The sequence below is a fragment of the Rattus norvegicus genome, chromosome 1 (assembly GCF_021556685.1).
Source record: "Rattus norvegicus strain SHRSP/BbbUtx chromosome 1, alternate assembly SHRSP_T2T, whole genome shotgun sequence".
Taxonomy (NCBI): Eukaryota; Metazoa; Chordata; class Mammalia; order Rodentia; family Muridae; genus Rattus; species Rattus norvegicus.
Genome location: NC_141534.1, coordinates 213800417 through 213809659, shown reverse-complemented (window position 1 = coordinate 213809659; position 9243 = coordinate 213800417).

Here is a 9243-nt window from a genome sequence, read left to right as displayed (position 1 = left end):
AAAGAGCCAATGGCCAATGGCTGGGCAGATAGACTGAGGCAGGACCTTTGAATTTGCGAGTGTTAAGGAACTGGAAGGGAGAAGAGAATCATTATGACTGGTGGGAGAAGGACAGGACGTAAGAGCAAGAGAGAAAGCCAATCAGCCATGTGAGAATCCAGTAAGTGGTCACTAGCCATGTCCCCTATTGGGCCTGGGGTAAGGGGAAGGTTTAGGAATCTTAGGAGTACCAGAGGGAAGCGTTTGCTAGCAGGGGAAGGCTCAGGAGTGCCCAGCCTTTGAGCTAGTCTCAGCCTGTCAAAAATTAACTGGTGTGCATGTGTGTGTGCGCGTATGTGCGTCTCTCTCTCTCTCTCTCTCTCTCTCTCTCTCTCTCTCTCTCTCTCTCTGTGTGTGTGTGTGTGTGTGTGTGTGTGTGTGTGTGTGTGTGTGTGTGTGTTTGTTTATGTGTATGTGCATCTTTCATTAGAGAATCCAGATTGGTCCTGGGCGGTGCACACATGAAACCCACCAGGAGCCAAGGCTGTATAGCTAAACACTACCCCTACAGTCCCCAGAGGTTTGAGTGTTTGAATGATTGTTCTCTAGTTGGTACAACTGTTTGGGAAGGATTAGGAATTGTAGCCTTGTTGCAGGAAGTGTGCCCCACCCGAGGCCCGTCTGACTTTCTGCCTCCTGCCTGTGGATTAGGATGTAGCTCTTAGCTGCTACAGCACCATGCCTGCACACCTGCAGCCACACTCCCTACCCTGATAACCGTGGACTAACCCTCTGAAGCTGTAAGCAAGCCTCACCTAAATGCTTTCCTTTGTAAATTATAAGCTGAGGCAGTCTCTGGCTACCTCTCTAACAACCCAACTATCTTGCGTATAACGTGCCACGTGGCTAGCTCTGTACCTTTCTCTGCTCCACCGTAGTCCATGTCCGTTCCCTCTGTGTCTCCTCTCAATCTCTGACGCCTGCTTTCTTCCCCTCCATCACTCTCTCTGCCTGGAACTTTTGCCCTCCTCCTTCCTGCTCCAGCTATTGGCTGCCAGCTCTTACAACCAATCTCTGACACAATACTAGACTGCCTTTGGGCAGAAAGGACAAATACTTACAAAACAGAAAATCTGGTGGTGGGCCATAGACATGACAGCACCAGAATCCTGCCAACATGTAGTTCTCTGCCGGGACAGCATTAACCATTGAAAATACCGAGCCACATGTTCACACAACGTGGAGAGAAGTTACCCCAAGAGACTAAGAAAGAAGGTTTAGGAAGTGTGACCGTGCTGGAGGAGGTGTGTCACTGGGGCAAGCTTTGAAGTTTCAAGAGACTCCTGCCATTTCCAGTTTGCTCTCTGCTTCTGGCTCAAGATGAAGCTCTCAGTTGCTGTTCTCGACCCCTGCTGCCTCCTCTGCCATCATGAACTCTAACCCTCTGGGACTGAGAGCTCCAGATAAACTGTTGTAAGTTTCCTTAGTCATGGTGTTGCATCGCAACAATAGAAATTAACTAATACAATGCAATCAAGAGGACACAACTCATCATCCCAGTGTGGAGCAAAGGGTGGCTTGATGTCAATCTGCAGGTGAGGGCAGGCACAAGACAAGGCAAGGCCTGTGATTGGGCAGTGAAAAAGTAAGGCAGGCACAGAGTTTTGGAGAGAGGAGAGAGAGAGGGGAGAAAGGAGAAGGAGAACCAAGATGGACGCAGAGAAGGACGGCTAAGATCTGTGTGGCCTTCAAGGGCCACAGGTTGTTATGAATGGATTATTACAGAACAGCAAAGACTGTGTTTCCCTAAGTTATACAGAGCTTGAGTACTGAGATAAAGGAATGCCTCAGTAGCAAACAGACAGGAGAGAGACTGTCTTAGCTCCTCAGGCCTGCCGTTAAGGGTAACACATCAGGACTGCCTTTCACATTCTTCCTTCCCCTCCCATAGGCCCCATCCAGCTCCTGCATGCTGGCAGACAATCCATGTTGCTTCTGTCCTAAGCTCTGGTCTGCTGCCCACGATGAAGATCTTGAGCCCCTGTGGACACCCAGTCTGACTTAATAGTGAAGATCTGCCCAGGGCTTCCCTTCCCAGGGATCAAGCACACCACTGGAGTGGGGAACACAGAGAGTGGGGCGTCTACCATAGTGTCCCTCAGTGGCTCCAGCCTTACATGTGGAATCTGGAAGCATGTTAACATCTTTGACCTTGCACTGTCTTGGGCAGAATTCTGGGAGCAAATCAGAGGTCCTCAGCTCTGCAGTAGCCCAAGGCAGTGGCTCCAGGCCACCGGTACTCAACAGCGGGCACAGACTGGGTGTGAAGGCCTGAGTGTCGCTCTACCAGAAGTCTTCCCTGTGTGAGTCACAGACAGATCAAGAGGCCTTGGAGCTTCTGAGAAGCTCACTGTTAGTGGGGAGCCCCAGAAACCAACAGAAGTGTCATTTTGCTTGACAAGTACTCCAGCAGAGGACCCCAGAAAGACATTTTAGAAGCACTCCACTGAGACTCAGCTGGGCAAGGGAGCAAAACAAAGCATCATGACATTGGGGACAGCACTGCAAGACAAGGGAGCCCAGGGGACAGTGGCCCTTACTGGGTCCAGCTACAGAAAGCTGGGCTGGGCCATTCACAGAGTTGCTAGGGAAAAGGAATAACTTCTTATGCAGCTACCCTGGACAGGGTGGGGTGGGTGTAGATGAGGGTAGTGCTTACTGGAAGGTAATGAGGTCTCAGCAAAAGCAAGAAGCTGAAGCCCCAGTTACCAAGGGCCACTGAACCAGCCTGGTTATCTTACCTCATCACAACCTAGCCAGGTTCTACTCTTAACCCAGTAGGCAGGCAGTGAGCTCGGCATTTGGGTTGGAAACCCTCAGTCTTTCCCTGGTCCTGACAGAATCGGGTGTATACAGTTGCTGTGACCACACTCTGCCACTGTTCAAATCTTGATCACCGAGGTGAGGTTGTGCAACTGGAAAAGCTAAGCAGGATGATGCCGCCCTCTCCTGGCCATAGGGCAGACTGCAGGCCTAACCTGAGCCAACATAGTGGGCCAGGCTGTGCTGGGTCCCTTCCACATATGTCTGTACCATGTTTGTTCCTGGTGCCCATGTGGGTGCTGGGAACCAAAGTTGTGCCCACTGGAAGAGAAACCAGTGGGGGTTTTTTTGTTTTGTTTTGTTTTGTTGTTGTTTGTTTTTTGCAGGAGGAGGAGGGGTTCTCTGTGAAACTCTGGCATAGCTCTGGCTGTCCTGGAACTTACTATGTAGATCAGGCTGGCCTCAAAATCACAGAGATCCGCCCACCTCTGCCTCCTGAGTTCTAGGAATGACACAGTGCAGTCAATGCTGTTAATCACTGAGTAACCTCTTCAGCCCAATAAGGGTGTCTTCACCATTACCTTCACTTTCCAAGAGGCCAAGCTCCCCCATCTATAAAATGGTCAGGAATTAAGATCTTCCTGGAAGGGCCATGAGGAACACTTCGCAAACAAGCCAAGCTCAACTGTACCTGCATCCCAGCACCTGTGCAGGGCAGCCAGGGACCCACGGCAGCTTGTCCCTTCACTGTGTGAACAGAGTCTCAGTGCAGAGCTCTCTGTAGAATGTCAAGAGTGAGTCAGGGTGGCAGCGCCCACTGCTGCTTCCACAGCTTAAACCCTTGGTGCTCTTTGGCCAGAGTGACTGAGGGATAAGCAGAGAGAGGCAGATGGCCCCAGCCTGCCAGGATAGTATTCTGGCAAGAGACAAGTTCCCAGTGCCAGGAACCCCCAAGGTGATAGCTCTCAATTTCTCTGATGTACCCCCAACACTTCAAACCTGGGAGCTTTAGGAGAGCTTGTGTAGATGTCCTGCCTTTGCTGACTCCATGCCCCAGGGAATGTTTCACGGTTAGACTCTTGGCCTCAGGAAGCCTCCAGAGCCTTCTCTAGGCTCCCTCAGAGCCTAAGGGCTGCTGGTGCTAAGACCCCACTGGAGAAAGCAGGGGTCATAAGAGACGAGCATGGACTCAAAGTCACAACCCTGTGGCCACCATCTTCCTCTGACCCTCAGAGACAGTGTTCTGTTCTGGGTGCTTTGGATGACTTCCTTATGTGTCACAGGGTCAATGTCAGGATTCCTGTGGGGTTGAATGTGTCTTGCAGGAAGTCTGGGGAGAGCATCCTCGACCAGAGCTCCATGAATTTCCCTAAGAGCAGAGGACACAATACCCCTCTGGACCACATCCCCCTGTCCAGGTCCTTTTCCTGAAGCCTCCCCATTAATAGATCCCCTTCTCTGTCCACACCACACCAGCCAACTGTCCTGGCCCTGGCCATATGTACTCCCATGTCACAAACACAAGCATGTCAAGCTCAGGCCAGAAGGCTTGACAGCGAGCGTCTTTACATTCTGAGCTCCGCCGTCCAAGGACTACTTTACACATCTTATTCATTTACAGAGGGAGTGGATGTGGGGGTGCATGTGCCAGGCACATGGATGGTCAGAGATTAGAGGATGAGCAAAACAGTTGGTTCTCTCCTTCTAGTGTGAGGGTCCTGGGGATCAAACTCAGGTTGTCAGCCTTGGCTACAAGTGCCTTTACCTGCTGAGCCATCTCGCTGACCCAACACTCTGCATTTAAACAACAACAACAATTTATTTATTTTTATTTTATGTAGATGTGTGTTTTACCTACATGTTTGTCTGTGGGCCATGTGTGTACCTGTGTACCATGTCAGAAGAGGGCATCAGATTCCCCGGAAATGGACTTCTGAGGGTCTGTCCCAGTGCTTAGCTGCATTGAAAGGCCCTGGACAGGAATGTTTCCGGAGAGGTATCGTGTCCTCTGATCTTAAGGAGAGCCATGGAGTTCTGGTGATTGTTAGCAGCCATGTGGATGCTGGGAAAGAAACTGCAGAACTGACAAGAGCAGCCAGTGCTTCTGACCACCGAGCCATCTTTCCAGCCCCACACTGTATTTTGCACAGAGTTTTTGAGTAAGTTGCCCTGGCAGGTCTTGGACTTGTGATCCTTCTGCCTCAGTTTCCCAAGGAGGCAGAATTGTGGGTCTGCATCACCACCTAATGAACAAAGCAGGATATGAAGTTCAGACATTTCTTTTTCTTAATTTTTTTTTTTAGAATGAAATTTATGTGGCGGTTTGAATGTTAAATGCCTCTCATAGTTAGTTTTAGGCATTTACATATTTGGTCCCCAGTTGGTGGCATTGTTGGAAGGGGGTCTAGGAGATGTGGCCTTGTTAGAGGAAGTACATCACTGGGGGTGGGGCTTTGAGGTCTCAAAAGTCTTATATCATTCCCAAATCTTCCTCTCTCTCTCTCTCTCTCTCTCTCTCTCTCTCTCTCTCTCTCTGTCTCTCTCTGTCTCTCTGTCTCTCTGTCTCTCTGTCTCTCTGTCTCTCTCTCTCTCTCTCTCTCTCTCTCTCTCTCCTTCCTGTTTGTGGTTCAAAATGTGAGCCCTCAACTTCCAGCTCCTGCTGGTACCCTTGGCTCCACCATGCTGAGCTTTCACCCTGTGGGTCCATCACTCAAAAGTGCTGTTCCTTCTCCGTGTTGCTTGGGTCATGGTGTTTTTATCACAGTAACAGAAAAGTAACTCATACGATTTTTAAATTATTTTAAATTATACATATATGAGAGGGGGTTGTGTATGTGAGTGCTGAAGGGAGGCGAGAGTTATTGGATCCCCTGGAGCTGGAGTTATAGTTGTGTGACATCTGGATGTGGATACTGGGAACCAAACTTAAGACCTCTGAAAGATCAGCGAGGACTCTTGACTGTGAGCCATGTCCCCAGGTCTACAATTAGTGTGTGTGTGTGTGTGTGTGTGTGCGCACACGCTACAGCATGTATGTGGAGATCAGAGGACAGCTTTTGAGAACTGGCTCTTTCTTTCTACCGTAAGGGTCCTGGGAGTTGAACACAGGTCATCAGGCTTGGTGGCAAGCACCCTTACTCACTGAGCCATTTTGTCATCTAACAGGACATTTTTCTCTTTGTCTAGAAAAATCTCACTGTTTTTCAGTAGTCTTGACGTGTCGAGGTGTGATTTACGACTCTCAAGTGATAGGTCCTAAACATGCTTAGGCCACAGAGTGACCAACTCATTCCTATTTGATAGAGGCATTCCTAGTTTTAGGCTGAAAGTGCCATACCCCAGTATTATATTGGTCCCAGACAAATAGGGTGGTCCACCACCCAAAATAAGAGTGTAAAGAGGGGTGAAGTGTGTGCGTGGGGGCAGTGCCATGGCCTTTCTCTAAAGCCTGGCAGGAGAGCTTCAGGGAGCCACGTGGACATGTGTCCTTTGGAACTGCCTGATAAATTAAAGGTCAAGGATGTGGCTGTCATTGCCCCATCAGCCCTGGCCCTGACCTGGTAGCCTTGCTGTGTAGAACACTTTCCTGCAGGTCTGACACAGCTACTACAATCAGAACAGCTGTAATCACCCCTCATATTAGTACCTTTTCTGGGCATTGATGTAAAGACTGGCAAGCAAAACTTATAGAAGGGATGGTCTATTTTAACTCCCCCCTCCCCCCCGGAGCTGAGGACTGAACCCAGGGCCTTCCACTTGCTAGGCAAGTGCTCTACCACTGAGCTAAATCCCCAACCCCGGGATGGTTTATTTTAGCTCATGGTTTGTGGAGGTCTAGTCCATCATGACAGGGAAGGTGTGATGAGTGTAAGATGTCTGGTCACATTGTGTCAGTGTGGAAACAGCTGAATACTAATCTGGAGTGTAAGAGGTCTGGAAACAATGTATCAGTGTGGAAACAGATGAAATGTCTGGTCACATTGTGTCAGTGTGGAAACAGATGAAATGTCTGGTCACATTGTGTCAGTGTGGAAACAGATGGTGCAGGTGTTGCCCTCTGATCCTCTGGCTTGCAGAGACAAACCCTTCAACAAATATCAGACTTCCTTGGAACATGGGTCAGCCCATGTCCTTGTTTTGAAGTGGGCCTGTGAACATGAGGAACTGTGCCAATTTTCTAGGGCAGATGCCCATTAAATTAGGCATCAAGATGTGGCAGGATCTTGTTCCTGAGGGGAACTAGAAGGGTCCTTCTGCCTTTCGAGTTCCAGGCCCAGGTGTCCCTGGGACTTGACAGTAGTACTCTTCACTGTACCTTCTCCCTAAGGAGGATCCATTCATTCTTTTCTGCCTGTTTCTAACTACTCTTTTATTGTGGCAACTGCTGTTATTTTTGACATTATGGTTGTGAGCCTAGCCTTTAACAGCTGAGCCATCTCTCCAACCCTGCTGTTATTTTTGAGATGGGTCTTGCTCTGTTGCCCAGGGTGATCTTGAACTCCTGGTTTAAGGGAGCCTCCTGTCTCACTCTCCTACCCCAATACCTGCAACTATAGGCAGACATCCAGCTTACTTTTTGTGGGTAGGAGTGGAGAGTGTGCTGGTCAGTATTTTGTTAACTTGACAACAAGCCAGAGTCAGCAGGGAAGAGGACTCTCAACTGAGAGTGTGTCTGATTGGTCTGTGGTGTTGTCTCCCTTGATGATGACGATGATGATGTTGGTTGTGGAAGGACAGATGGTCCTGAGTGGTATAAGAGAGCAGGCTGAGCAAGCTAAAGGGAGCAAGCCAGTTAGCAGGGCTCCTCCATGGCTTCTGCTGCGGTTCTAGCCTGGAGTTCCTTCGGTTGCAGCTAACTTCCCTTCATGTGTAAGCTGTTAGATGAAATATACCCTTTCCTCCCAAACTGTAGCAACAGAAAGCAGACCAGGCCAGTGGTATTCTGGGGGTCGAACTCAGGACCTCTGCTGTGTTGACCACTGAGCTATACCCCCACTTTTTACCTGTCCTTTTTTCCCTCTTCTTCCTCCTCCTCCTCTCCCTCCTCCTTGTCTCCCTCTTCTTCTTCCTTTACAGCACTGATAATTAGGTCCATTCTTTCACATGTCATTATACGAACATCCTACCATACAGCCATATCTTTAGCTAACCTCCCAACTTTCTTTTTGAGATAGGGTCTTCCACAGCCCAGGCTGGCGTGGAACTTGCTATATAGCTGAGGATAACCTTGAATTTTTTTTTAAAGATTTATTTATTTATTTATTTAACGTATATGAGTACACTGTATCTGTCTTCAGACACACCAGAAGAGGGCATCGGATCCCATTACTGTCTTTTCCAGGTTGTGAGCCACCATGTGGTTGCTGGGATTTGAACTCAGGACCTCTGGAAGAACTGTCAGTGCTCTTAACCGCTGAGTCATCTCTCCAGCCTCCTAACCTTGAATTTTTAATCCTCCTGTCTCTACTCCTAAGAGTTGGGGTTAGAGCTGAGCACCACCAACCCAGTCTATGTGGGCAGGGGATCAAATGCTTTGTGTGTGCTTGGCAAGCATTGTACCAACAAAGCTACTTTTGTTTTTCTTTTTAAATTTCGTTTACTTACTTCTTTATTTATTTACTGGGTATTTATTTATTTATTGGGTTTTTTTTTTTTTTTGAGACAGGGGTTCTCTGTGTAATAGCCCCAGCTATCCTGGAACTTGCTCTATAGACCAGGCTGGCCTTGAACTCCTGAGTTCTGCCTGCCTCTGACTTCCCAGTGCTGAGACCAAAGGCGTGTGCTACCGGCCTGGCAGTGTCACTTATTATTGGTGCCGTGGAGGTTGGAGCGACAACGCTGTGGCGTTTTCCCTTCTTCCACAGTTGTGTGGGGTTCAGGGGTTGTTACACAAAATAGCATTGAATTTATCTCCCTCTGCATCAGCTTCCTGAGTTCTGGGACTTTTTCCCCCAGTGCCAAGTCTTAGGCATGCTAGATGTCACACACCAAGCCCCTTACAGACTTAAAAAAATGTGTGTGCCCGCTCATGCTTGTGTGTGAGTGCATGCGTATGTGTATGTGTGTATGTGCATGTGTATGTGTGTACATGTGTGTGATCTACACATCTAATGGACCACACATGTGTAGATCTGGGACAGGGACTCTTTAGTTCATTGCTGTGTATGCCAAGGTGGCTGGCTTCAAGCTCCCTTTGATTTTCCTGTGTCTACCCCCAATTTCCTAGTTACACTGGGACTACTGACATTTGTGCATCTGGATTTTTATGTGGGTTCTTAGGACCTGATCTCAGGTCTTCAGGCTTATGCAGCAAGCACTTTACCCAAGAAGCTGTCTTCCCAGACCCTAAGCCCTTTTATAAAGCTTTAATTTGAGACAGGGTTTCACTAAATTGCCCAGGCTGGCCCTGAATTCATTTAGCTCAGGGTACTTGTATTGGAA